Raw genomic sequence first — 14,151 nt, 5'->3', positions numbered from 1 at the left:
AGAAAATATTGCATTCGTTTCATAAAAAGCACATCATTATTATACATAATGCATGTTTTAAACAAGTGGGCGATTATTTAAGAAATAATCCCCAAAATACATCGGTTTCCAAATACTACACACGTGACGTAACAGTCGAATATAATACATGACAAAGGTTTTATTGAATGCAACACTTTATTTAAATAAAAGTATGAGACTCCATGCACAGCTTGCTCAGATAATGCAATAGCGGAAGACTTTCTTAAGGACATGAGAATAAACATGCGTAAACAGTCAACACAAAGGTTGGTGAGATATATAGGTTTATCATCGATATAAATATAGATCACAAGATTTCATAGTTATAAATATATGTACACTCGCAAGTGTATAAAAGTATTCTATAAGTTGTTGAGCGCTTCGGTAACCATACTTAACCATTAATGTGGCATATTCTCTTTATTATGAAATCTCCCTACACTGTACCAAGTGTAGTAAAAACGAAGTACTATGCAACCGTTTACGATACTAGAGCGACTAGCCCGGTTGGGGTTGTCAAACCCGATAGATCTATCAATAGGATTCGCGAATACATGTTCTTGCAACATATAAATATTAGTTACCAAGCTATTAGGGAAGATATGCAAAGTGGTATAACTCAACGTAGAATATATTGTAAATACTTGTGTCTATGGCGTAAAACATAAAATGCATGTATTCTCATCCCAAAATATTTTTAGAGTTTAAAAATGGGACTATATACTCACGGTAGTAAAAGTATATTAATAATAAGTTTTCAGCTTATTAAAAATATGGTCGTCGTCCTTGGATTCACGAACCTATAACAATAATAATGATTCAGATAATAATACGACATATGAATAAAATAAAGCAAGTTCATAGAATACTTATATAATAATTTTTAACATTTTATGTTAGTAGTCTATTGTTAGTAGTCCTTTGTTAGTAGTCCAAAATAGTCCGAAAAGTCCAACAGTCCAATAATCGATATATATATATATATATATATATATATATATATATATATATATATAATCTTAGAATTACCCCACGACGTATTGTATACGTATTGTCTTTGCATCAACCCAGAGACGTATTGTATACGTATTGTCTTAGAATTAACTAAGACGTATTGTGTACGTATTGTCTTAGGATTTATCAAAACGTATTGTATACTTATTGTGTTAGGACGTACCAAGAATATTATTATACATATATATAATCACAGAATTAACCAAGATTAAAATATTTTGTTATACTACTGATAACATGTCCAAATATATATAGGATATAGGAAAAGTTAACAAAGATATGGTAAATAAAGTTTTTATAATATAAATTTCGTCCATACAACATTAATTTTAGCAGATGTTGTTTTGCTCGCCAAATATTCATTACAACTCCGTTTAAAGTGAATCAAATTGCTATGGATTCATTAAGAAGTAAATTTTTTTAAAACCAATTCAAAAAGTTCATCCCAAGTAGTAATTTTTAGAGCTTTACCCTCTTTTTGTGTCGGTGGACAGATTTGAAAAAATCCCGGCATTCACCCAACATATGATTTTTGATAAAATACTTCCACTTTGTATAAAATCATGAAAAAAATACTGGAAGACTTATTTACATATATTAACTTATTTCCAAAGTCTTAGCCTCGAACTCAAAGTCTAAGATATGTTTTTAATTCCCAACCCAAAACAGCCCGCTTTTTACCGAATGGAGATTAAAGGATATATGTTAAGTTTCAAGGTGTTCTTCATATGTACAAGTTATAAGTTCTTATATTAACTTAATATAACATCATAATACATATAAATAAGTGTTATTAGAGTTAAGTTAGAAAGATTAGATTAGTTTTTCAAACAAGCTTGGTGTTCATCAAAACAAGTTCTAGTTTTTACAAGTTTTATAAGTATAATAAGATAGCAACTATACAAGGAATTGAACAAGGATTTTGAGAAGTATTTTACCTTGATTATGAAGAGGAAAGTTGCTGAGATTAAAGTATGATATGAGAGCATTCAAGTGTGTGTTTTTAGTTTAAGAAAATGTGGAGTAAAAATGAGTTAAAATGGTCCTTATTTATAAGCTTATAATTTTGGCTTTTAGTGAAAATATCTAAGATAAGTTAAATTGAATTAAGTCATGCATGACATATTAAATTGATTAGGTCATGAATGACATATTACACAAATAATTGCAGATTTCTATTGTTATATTCCAATAGTAAATACTTCTAGAAGCTATGTATAATACGGGTAAAAATACCGTATGAATGCGAGTAGAATTCTTTGAGGAAATTGAACGGAAATACGAGTATAGCTATCCTTTATATGTATTGGTATATTATAAAGTGTATTCAATACTTGTAAGGATGTATTTACACTCGTAATACATTATATGTAAATACATTTTAACATAAGTTAATTACGTCGTTTAAATAGTAATATATATATATATATATATATATATATATATTGTTTAAAAACTCTTTAAATTAGTAGTATGAATATATATATATATATATAATACTTTGTTAATATACTTAATGAGATATTTAATTATCATATTTTCAAGTTAAATATATATAAATCTATATATATACACAATAATTAAACAATTAAACAACTAAATCAAGTTATGACGTTCGTGAATCGTCGGAATAAAAGGGTGACCAAAAGCTTGTGTAAAACTCTTTCCGGAGGTTCAAGATTTATTAAAATTCATTGCTTATCAAGTTGGAATTATATAAAGATTAAGTTTAAATTTGATCGGAAATTTCCGGGTCGTCACAGTACCTACCCGTTAAAGAAATTTCGTCCCGAAATTTGATCGAGGTCGTCATGGCTAATAATAAGAATGTTATTATGATGAATATAAGTTGATTCATAGGGTTTTATCATGATTGAGAAATATGGATAAAATAATTTGATTACTCGAAACGTATGAGTGTAGCTATCGTAAAAGAGTGAAATGAGAAAATAGGGATTCGTCTTATCTTTTGACGTCATCACGGTTGATCTCCGGATTAAAGAAAATATTTGTAATCTATATAAGATTTGATTCTTCGGCGATTAAGGAAATTATGATCCTCTTCGATTTAATGCAATAATCTGTCTCGATTTCTCTGTCGGATATTTTACTATAAATCAACCTCCTATGTTTCCTTATTTCCACATCTCCCATCTTTTATACTTTCTTCCTTTCTTCGTACTTTCAAAAAATTTGTTCATATACTCCATCCAGTTTTAATTCTTGATATATTCTTGACTATCACATCTGTCATTCTTCTTTTTCATCTTCTACCGGAGGAATCCGTTAATTTCTACTATGCTCTTAGGTTTATAGTGTTCTTAGTTTTCCTGTGTCTTTATATTGCTATACGCATCGATATACACGGTTTGTAACTTCTGCGTTGTCTTCGTGCTTATATTATTCCTTATATTTTGGAGTTTCATGCTTCCGTCTTCTTTTCCCGACTTCAAGTCAAGCGAATAATGGTCTAGAATTCATAGATATGAAATTCGGAATGAACATAGCTAATACTCTAAGAGAGAAATTGTAATAGCACAATTTGACTTGTGAAATTACCAGAATCCAAAGGAAAAGATAGAACTATCAATAGAATATGTTCTTGATATGTTTAGAGATTAGATTGAATGTAAGAGTCATGTAACATGGCACATGATGATGTTATGGTATGTGAATCATTACGTTCCATTTAGAAACTCAGCATGACTTACTGTAATATAATCACGTTGATCAAGTGTCATTATATTATACTAACTCATTCTTCAGTTTCCAACATTACTTCAAAACATTCATACTTTACACTCAGAGGTTTCAGATATTTAGAAACTAAAGCAGTTTTCTTTATGATGTGATACAGATAACGCGCAGGAATAAATGATTTCAGATAAGAATGGTTATGAAAATATCTTCCCATTATATTATACTAACTCATTCTTCAGTTCCCAACATTACTTCAAAACATTCATACTTTACACTCAGAGGTTTCAGATATTTAGAAACTAAAGCAGTTTTCTTTATGATGTGATACAGATAACGCGCAGGAATAAATGATTTCAGATAAGAATGGTTATGAAAATATCTTCAGAAATATGAAGGATATTTATAATGAAAGATACGATGATATCTTAGAATATCTAAGATCAGAGGATGATGAAGAATATTATTCATGAGGGTTTAGAGTAAGGAGCAAGGTATTCGCTAAAGACTTCAGCAGACACTGAATCATTTGGATTCTTTGAAGGCAGATTTAGTCCTTGTGATTTGTCCACAGTCTCTTTCAAGGTTTGCTCAATCCGTTTTCCAGTTCCAGACTTTCTCTTTTTCTGTGCTTTGCTAACACAATATTCTTTATCATCAACTTTTGATGTTACGGTTGTCTACAGTTTCTGCTGCTTCATTCAGCTTTTTCAAAACTTCATAGTACTGATTCGTAGGCTGAAGTTCTATTCTGGATTTCAAAATTATAATTCCAGGAGATAACGTTATATGTATATGCAAAAATGATGTGAGATTCAAGAATAATTATTGATGCTTCATGGGGTTTGGTATGGCAAGATGTAGATGGGTACATGACAAGGTTTTATAGTGATCTTTCAGAGAGATTTAAGTCAAAGAGCAATAAAGTTACTGGTAAGCTTACTACTAATGTGGTAGAATATAAAAGGTTCTCCGGTAATGATGGTGAAAAGACAACATATATATCAAGGTTATAATAAGGCTACTCCGGATGAAAAGTCAAAGTTGTCTTGTTGGAGCTGTGACAAAATTCGCTATTTTGAAAAGGGATTGTGAAGTTATTTTGGGTAATAATAATGCTAAAGGATCTGACACGGATACGTGTTGAACCTTTGCATAGGTTCCAAGTGTCCTCCGAATGCATATCTATATGCATATATTCTTCGTATGTATCGTGTGATTGGTTCATTCTCTCGATTGTTCCTTAGTTGAGGTGTTTTCAAGAATTTTGAAGTGTTTAGACGCACGTTGTCATCGTCAATATCCGTATAATGAATTCGTCGTGAATCTTGAATGATACGAATATCTTTATGAGTTCTGTGAATGAAAGTGATGTTCTTGTATAGTTTGAATTTAAAGTATGATTTTGAAGGATGTAGGAATTTAAGATTGATGGCACTTCTTAAATCTTGACTTGGATTTTGATCTGTCAAAATCAGAATATGTAATTGAATTGGTATAGAAAATGGTTGTCTTGAATTTTGTGAAATGATGTATATTGCTATGAAAGGAGAGAGTATAATTAACGATTGTCGAAACATCATTGAAAATGTACAGTGTAACATATTAATGTGAACTTAAGTATTTCTCGGGTATTACCTACCCGTTAAAATAAAATTTCACAAGTAATATTTTGTACAAAAGAATTTTTATTACAGTCTTTATGAAAATATATGTATGTATATTTTCTTCAGATGTAATATGAATTTAATGAGTTAATATTATATTAATCTCATTTGGTTTACGGTTGGAACTAGAAATGAATAATCCCTAAACTTTAGAGATTACATAATCGTCGTGGAATATTTCTTCAACGTAAATGAAATAATGAATTAATACTTCATCACTCATTATTGTTGGTATCCCTCAGTGCCTGCGGTGCGTATGATGTTGATGCTCGTAATGCGGATTGCGATGTTGAGGCTTGTGATGTTGTTGGTAATGCTGCTGCTGGTGCTGGTAGTGGTTTGATGTGAGTATAGATGATGAGAATTTGTTTTGTTTTGTAGTGTGAAAGAAGATGTTTAAAGTTTCTTGAATAAAAAGAGAGGTCAAGAGCTTTATAAAGGGAATGAAATGATGTAGGATGCATTTGCTAATGAAGTTTTGCTTTTCATGAGAGTAAATTTTTTTTTTTTACTAAATAATTCACCATGCAAGATACGAAGTAAAGGTCGGATAGCCTCAATAATATTAGTAATATTATACTCGTTGCGGCATATCCTGGAAAGGAGAGAGAAAATTATGTTACGAACGGGTTCGCTGGTAAGTGCATCATGTTCTTCACCAAGAGGGCAATGTGGTGGATGGAAGGGATCACCTTCTTCTTTTCTCCAATGATTAAGTAGACTACGAACACATCCCCAATTCATTCAAAATAGATGATGGCTAATTGGTTGATCCATTCCGGTCACACTGCTTTCGGAGCTCGAGTGAAATTTCATATCGGAATTCGAGGGACTTGAACTAGTGGAGAGTTCCATTTCTTACGATTGAATAAAGGATTTTTCGATATGAAATGATTTTCGGCTATCGGATGGTATTCTAATTACATAGAGTATCTATATATATAGAGCAAAAGATTTCATAGATTACGGAGGAATTTACGGAATATGTTAGGCAAAGTTTACAGTAACAGATACGCTAAGATATGAATTAGCAGATACGCTAAGATATAAATTTCGTCTATACACTATTCATGTAATCAATGCAGTAAGATGTGTCTAGACTAAGAATGATAAGCAGGTAATTTTCTAAGGGTGATAAGCAGATGATTTCCGACTAGAAATGATAAGCAAAACTTTTGACATCCAGTTAAGGTCGAAGTCCAGACTCACTAGTGCATCTTAATAACTATCCGTTAGACACACTAATTCAAGACATGGTTCGCTAAGACCACCGCTCTGATACCAACTGAAACCACCCGTCCATATTACTATAAACGCAGTACCTTCTCATTGGACCCATAGCGAGGTATTTGACCTCTATATGATACGTTTTAGAAAATATTGCATTCGTTTCACAAAAAGCACATCATTATTATACATAATGCATGTTTTAAACAAGTGGGCGATTATTTAAGAAATAATCCCCAAAATACATCGGTTTCCAAATACTACACACGTGACGTAACAGTCGAATATAATACATGACAAAGGTTTTATTGAATGCAACACTTTATTTAAATAAAAGTATGAGACTCCATGCACAGCTTGCTCAGATAATGCAACAATAGAAGACTTTCTTAAGGACCTGAGAATAAACATGCGTAAACAGTCAACACAAAGGTTGGTGAGATATATAGGTTTATCAACGATATAAATATAGATCACAAGATTTCATAGTTATAAATATATGTACACTCGCAAGTGTATAAAAGTATTCTATAAGTTGTTGAGCGCTTCGGTAACCATACTTAACCATTAATGTGGCATATTCCCTTTATTATGAAATCTCCCTACACTCTACCAAGTGTAGTAAAAACGAAGTACTATGCAACCGTTTACGATACTAGAGCGACTAGCCCGGTTGGGGTTGTCAAACCCGATAGATCTATCAATAGGATTCGCGTATACATGTTCTTGTAACATGTAAATATTAGTTACCAAGCTATTAGGGAAGATATGCAAAGTGGTACAACTCAACGTAGAATATATTTTAAGTACTTGTGTCTATGGCATAAAACATAAAATGCATGTATTCTCATCTCAAAATATTTGTAGAGTTTAAAAATGAGACTATATACTCACGGTAGTAAAAGTATATTAATAATAAGTTTTCAGCTTATTAAAAATATGGTCGTCGTCCTTGGATTCACGAACCTATAACAATAATGATGATTCAGATAATAATACGACATATGAATAAAATAAAGCAAGTTCATAGAATACTTATATAATAATTTTTAACATTTTATGTTAGTAGTCCATTGTTAGTAGTCCTTTGTTAGTAGTCCAAAATAGTCCGAAAAGTCCAACAGTCCAATAATCGGTATATATATATATATATATATATATATATATATATATATATATATATATATATATATATATATATATATATATATATATAATCTTAGAATTACCCCACGACGTATTGTATACGTATTGTCTTTGCATCAACCCAGAGAAGTATTGTATACGTATTATCTTAGAATTAACTAAGACGTATTGTGTACGTATTGTCTTAGGATTTATCAAAACGTATTGTATACTTATTGTGTTAGGACGTACCAAGAATATTATTATACATATATACAATCACAGAATTAACCAAGATTATAATATTTTGTTATACTACTGATAACATGTCCAAATATATATAGGATATAGGAAAAGTTAACAAGGATATGATTAATATAGCTTTTATAATATAAATTTCGTCCATACAACGTTAATTTTAGCAGATTTTGTTTTGCTCGCCAAATATTCATTACAACTCTGTTTAAAGTGAATCAAATTGCTATGGATTCATTAAGAAGTAAATTTTACAAAACCAATTCGAAAAGGTCATCCCAAGTAGTAATTTTTATAGCTTTACCCTCTTTTTGTGTCGGTGGACAGATTTGGAAAAATCCCGGTATCCACCCAATATATGATTTTTGATAAAATACTTCCACTTTGTATAAAATCATGAAAAAAATATTGGAAGTCTTATTTACGTATATTAACATATTTCCAAAGTCTTAGCCTCAAACTCAAAATCTAAGATAGGTTTTTAATTCCCAACCCAAAACAGCCCGCTTTTTACCGAATGGAGATTAAAGAATATATGTTAAGTTTCAAGGTGTTCTTCATATGTACAAGTTATAAGTTCTTATATTAACTTAATATAACATCATAATACATATAAATAAGTGTTATTAGAGTTAAGTTAGAAAGATTATATTAGTTTTTCAAACAAGCTTGGTGTTCACCAAAACAAGTTCTAGTTTTTACAAGTTTTATTAGTATAATAAGATAGCAACTATACAAGGAATTGAACAAGGATTTTGAGAAGTATTTTACCTTGATTATGAAGAGAAAAGTTGCTGAGATTAAAGTATGATATGAGAGCATTCAAGTGTGTATTTTTAGTTTAAGAAAATGTGGAGTAAAAATGAGTTAAAATGGTCCTTATTTATAAGCTTATAATTTTGGCATTTAGTGAAAATATCTAAGATAAGTTAAATTGTATTAAGTCATGTGTGACGACCCAGAAATTTCCGATAAAATTTAAACTTTATTTATTTATGATTTCGACACGATAAGCAAAGTCTGTTAAACTAAGTCTCAAAATTTTGAACTATTTTCATACATGCAATTACCCTTCGATCATTTCCAACGATTCACGAACAATTATTTGTAAATAGATATGTATATCTATATATGATTTATGTAAATAAATATATGAATATATAAACCTTGAAATAATAGGATACGATTTAATTCTTGGAACTATAAATGTAAAATAAGATATAATAAATTTATCAATATATATATATATATATATATATATATATATATATATATATATATATATATATATATATATATATAAATTATATTAAAAATATATAGATATGGTTTCGAATTTATTTAGTAAATGATAGAAGCACTCATTTATCATTTGTTGGATATTAAACAAGTAAAATTCAAACTTATATGATTTCATAAATAAACGGTGATCCGAAAATAGGTTATATAAACTTTAGCCTTAATAAAAATATATTTAGAATCTATTTGATTGATTTTAAAAATATTTATATTTTAGTTAGGATTGAGTTCGAATAGCCGGTCAGATTTATGTGGTTGATATTAAACAAATAAAATGCGAGCTTATGAGTGTATTAAAATAAATATTAGATGAACCTTTTGATCACATGACTGAAATAAATAAGGGTAGATTAATGTAAGAATTTGGGATTTTTTTTCGAAGACTTTTATCCGCCGTTGATTAACAACGGGTGTACGAAATAATATCCTATTGAAACTGTCGGCATAAGAATTTAAAACACCCGGCTGCTAATGGTCACTTTTAAAATTTCTGTTTAATGTCAATTCTTTCTTTTAATGGATTATTTTTTCCAAGTGTGGCATGTGTAAAAGTAATTATGAGGTATAACATGTACATGTGTCCTTATTGTTTGATCTAATCGTGCCTTTCGCTGTCAATTAGGGATCAGATCATCACGTGGGGTCCACGGCTATTTTGTAGTGTGTCTACCCGTGGAGCTCTCAATCTCAATTCTCAATCTTAAATTATTAAGAAACACAAATTTAGTATACATAAAGGAACCAACTTTACTATTTCCTTTTCTGTTTACTATTCTTCTTTTGACAAACACACAAATCATGGAGATATATATTTTTGGTTGTTTCTCTGAATTATGATACTCAATCAAGCATTAGACCCACAATCAACTCTCTGTTTCGTTTCATTCATGTACATTGATTGATATATACTTAATAGATAAAACAATTCACCACACCAAACCCACTTCACCACATTTTCTTTCCTTCTCTCCCTCTCTACTCCTCGTGACACATTTCAAGCCATAATCACCACCTTTGTCCTTCTCTTCTAACCATTGAACCACCACCAACATCGAATTCTAGTCGACCACAACATCCATCTGCAAGTGTCTGCTGTTACGTTCCTGTTTGTAACCCACTGTTGCAGCTGCTATTCTAAGCTATTTCGGTTTCACATTCGAACTCAAAACCAGAAACAATCAACGAATTACTGCTGCTTTTTGCTTACTTTTTCTTTGTATCTTCTTCGTGAACCAGCTGGAACAACACCAAGTTTAACCACGAGTTGTTACAGCTACTGTAACAAATACCTGCTCAAACCAATAACTCTTGATAGTTTTGTCTTAGTGTTTAAATAAAAACCCACAACCACCGCTACTATATTTTTCTTTTTCTTCATTCACGTTTCTATTTCTTTTTAGTTAATCGATCACCACACTAACCATCATGAACCACCAAATCACCACCATCACAACCCATCACCATTAAACTGTCATGACTACTTCTGTCCGGTGTCAACCACCACTACTGCTATTATTATTTTTGTTCTAGTTAGAAACTTACACTGCTGGTTCGATCAGTCCCTACACGCACCCATCATCAAACATTCTTTTTCTGTCTCATTTTTCTTAGCCGACACCCCTAAACAAAAACCCCACTTGTAATATTAATTAATATAGTGGGATACAAGGAAAATTATGCAAGTGAAAACAATTCACATGTGGCTGACAAGCTGATACAAAAACGTTCAGTTATTTTTTTTATTTAGTGATGATTAAATTAAGTGAAAAAGGTGATTGGTGACTAGATGATTATGTTATGATAGAGATAAGACAAGGATGATTATGGAGTGATATTCGATGGAATCCAGCGTGTTACATATAACAGATATATATTTTTTTGTTAAGGGACTGCTAAACTTTTGGTCAGTTCTAATGTACGTTTCATTGTTGGGCCGAGAATTGTCTTATGTATTGGGCCGTATTATACTATACCTGATTTTCTAGTAGGCCACGAACTTTGATTTAGTTATTGGCCGTAAAAATTGGTTGTTGTAATTTGTGTAGTGAACTACTTTGTTGGGTTTATGAGGTTCCTGTTGGACCGAGGGAAAGTTGAACTAGGGTATAGATATAGGACGAGTTGATAACATAGAATAACATTGATGATGAAATAACGAATAATGAATGATGTATGATGGCGATACTAGATATAATGTTAGATGATATAGGTATTAATGAACGATGATGCTGTGACGATGAGATGAGTGTGATTCTGTGTGTAACGGGATGAGATGATAAGATTATGATGATAATATGATAATCAATGATAGTATTGTTGGTGATGATACGCGAAGATAAATATAAAATGAATATGATATGATAACGATGATATGATTATGATATTAGGATAGATAACGATTTTGATGATTATGTTGTGAGGTTATAATCATGATAGATAATGGTCACAGAGTTAAACATTACATAGATAATCCAATGGAAGTTGATGATCATGAAATGGGTTTAATGAAAGAGAAGGTAGAAACAGAATTTTGGGTTAATTAAAATCTGGTTGGAAGTTTAATCAGAAAAGCAAGAATAGAGGAGTGGTTAAGGATGTTATTGGGTTAGCGGGAGGTCGAGGGTTCAAACTCGGACTTGTGCATTTTTTTAAGGACTACTTATTTGAGGTAGTATTACTATTACCATTATTATTATTGTTGTTATTATTACTATTATTGTTATTCTTATCAGTAGTATTTTTATTATTATTATCATAAGTATTAGTATAGTATTATTATAAGTAGTATTATTATCATTATTAAACAATATTATTAGTATTATCCTTACTAGTAATATCATTATCATCATTACTATAATTGGTAGTAGAATTATTATTATTAAGTATTATTATTATTAATATCATTATTATTATCATTATTAGTAAAAGTATTATTTTTATCATTATTATTAGTAATATTAATATAGCAAATAAAGATTTTCTATATAAAATTAAATATATCTAATTAAGTTATTAATGAAACATATAATTTATTAAAATAACAATTATATCACTAATAATATTTAAATTTGTTCGATTATAATTATATGTGTTAATATATATATATATATATATATATATATATATATATATATATAGGTTCGTGAATTCGAGGCCAACCCTGCATTGTTCAGTTCCGTCGTATGCATATTTTTACTACAAAATATCGTATTGTGAGTTCATTTGATTCTCTTTTACTCTTTACATTTTGGGACTGAGAATACATACGCTGTTTTCATAACTGCTTTATTAAATGCTTTTGAAATATATTTTTAACTGCGAATACATGAAATGCTTTTATAAATGTTTGACGAGATAGACACAAGCAAAATATTCCTCGAATGAATTGTTATACATACAGAAGTTCTGTGGATTATTATTGAATTATGTAGACATGATAATTGCCACCAATTGATGTGAATATTTTCTCCTGATTATTATTGCTTGGTAACCTAAGAATTAGAATCGGGTATGGCCCTAATTCACGCGAATCCTAAAGGTAGCTACCGGGTTTAACACTCCCACCCAGAATGTTCACTAGACGGAAGAGCTAGTGGGCGTGGTGTTTAGTACTTCGAAGTTTATATATTATACAGACGAGATGTTCTGTTTTTGGGGATATTATTGATGCGCATTATATGTTAAGGTCGGTTACCATGTTGAGCAATGAAATCGAAATGAATGTTATGTATCGAGAGAATGATTTTTATACACAGGTTATGTGTATTAGTTTTGTGCATGAGATATGTGCACGATTATTTAAAAATCGCGAGGCAACCTATGGGGGAGAAAAGGATACGAACCTACTCTGCTAAGCATTATGAAAAATGGTTTCGTACACGAGATAGGTGTACTGTATTTGAATCTTGTGGTCTATCAAAATGATGAATTTTATTGTTTATGATAAACCTATGAACTCACCAACCTTTTGGTTGACACTTTTAAAACATGTTTATTCTCAGGTCTGAAAGAAATCTTCCGATGTGCATTTGCTCATTTTAAAAGATATTACATGGAGTCGTTCATGGCATATAGAGGTCAGAACCTCGCAATGGGACCATCTGTTAAAGACTTTGTCCAAGTGGATTAGGACGGGTCTTTATATCTTGCATGACATATTAAATTGATTAGGTCATGGATGACACATTACACAAATAATTGCAGAATTCTATTGGTATATACCAATAATAAATACTTCTAGAAGCTGTGTATAATACGGGTAAAAATACCGTATGAATGCGAGTAGAATTCTTTGAGGAAATTGAACGGAAATACGAGTATAGTTATCCTTTATATGTATTGGTATATTATAAAGTGTATTCAATACTTGTAAGGATGTATTTACACTCGTAATACATTATATGTAAATACATTTTAACATAAGTTAATTACGTCATTTAAATAGTAATATATATATATATATATATATATATATATATATATATATATATATATATATATATATATATATATATATTGTTTGAAAACTCTTTAAATTAGTAGTATGAATATATATATATATATATATATATATATATATATATATATATATATATATATATATATATATATATATATATATATATAATACTTTGTTAATATACTTAATGAGATATTTAATTATCATATTTTCAAGTTAAATATATATAAATCCATATATATACACAATAATTAAACAATTAAACAATTAAATCAAGTTATGACGTTCGTGAATCGTCGGAATAAAAGGGTGACCAAAAGCTTGTGTAAAACTCTTTTCGGAGGTTCAAGATTTATTAAAATTCATTGCTTATCAAGTCGGAATTAT

Source organism: Rutidosis leptorrhynchoides, chromosome 1, assembly GCF_046630445.1.
Source record: "Rutidosis leptorrhynchoides isolate AG116_Rl617_1_P2 chromosome 1, CSIRO_AGI_Rlap_v1, whole genome shotgun sequence".
NCBI classification, from domain to species: Eukaryota; Viridiplantae; Streptophyta; class Magnoliopsida; order Asterales; family Asteraceae; genus Rutidosis; species Rutidosis leptorrhynchoides.
Note: the sequence above shows the minus strand (reverse complement) of the source record.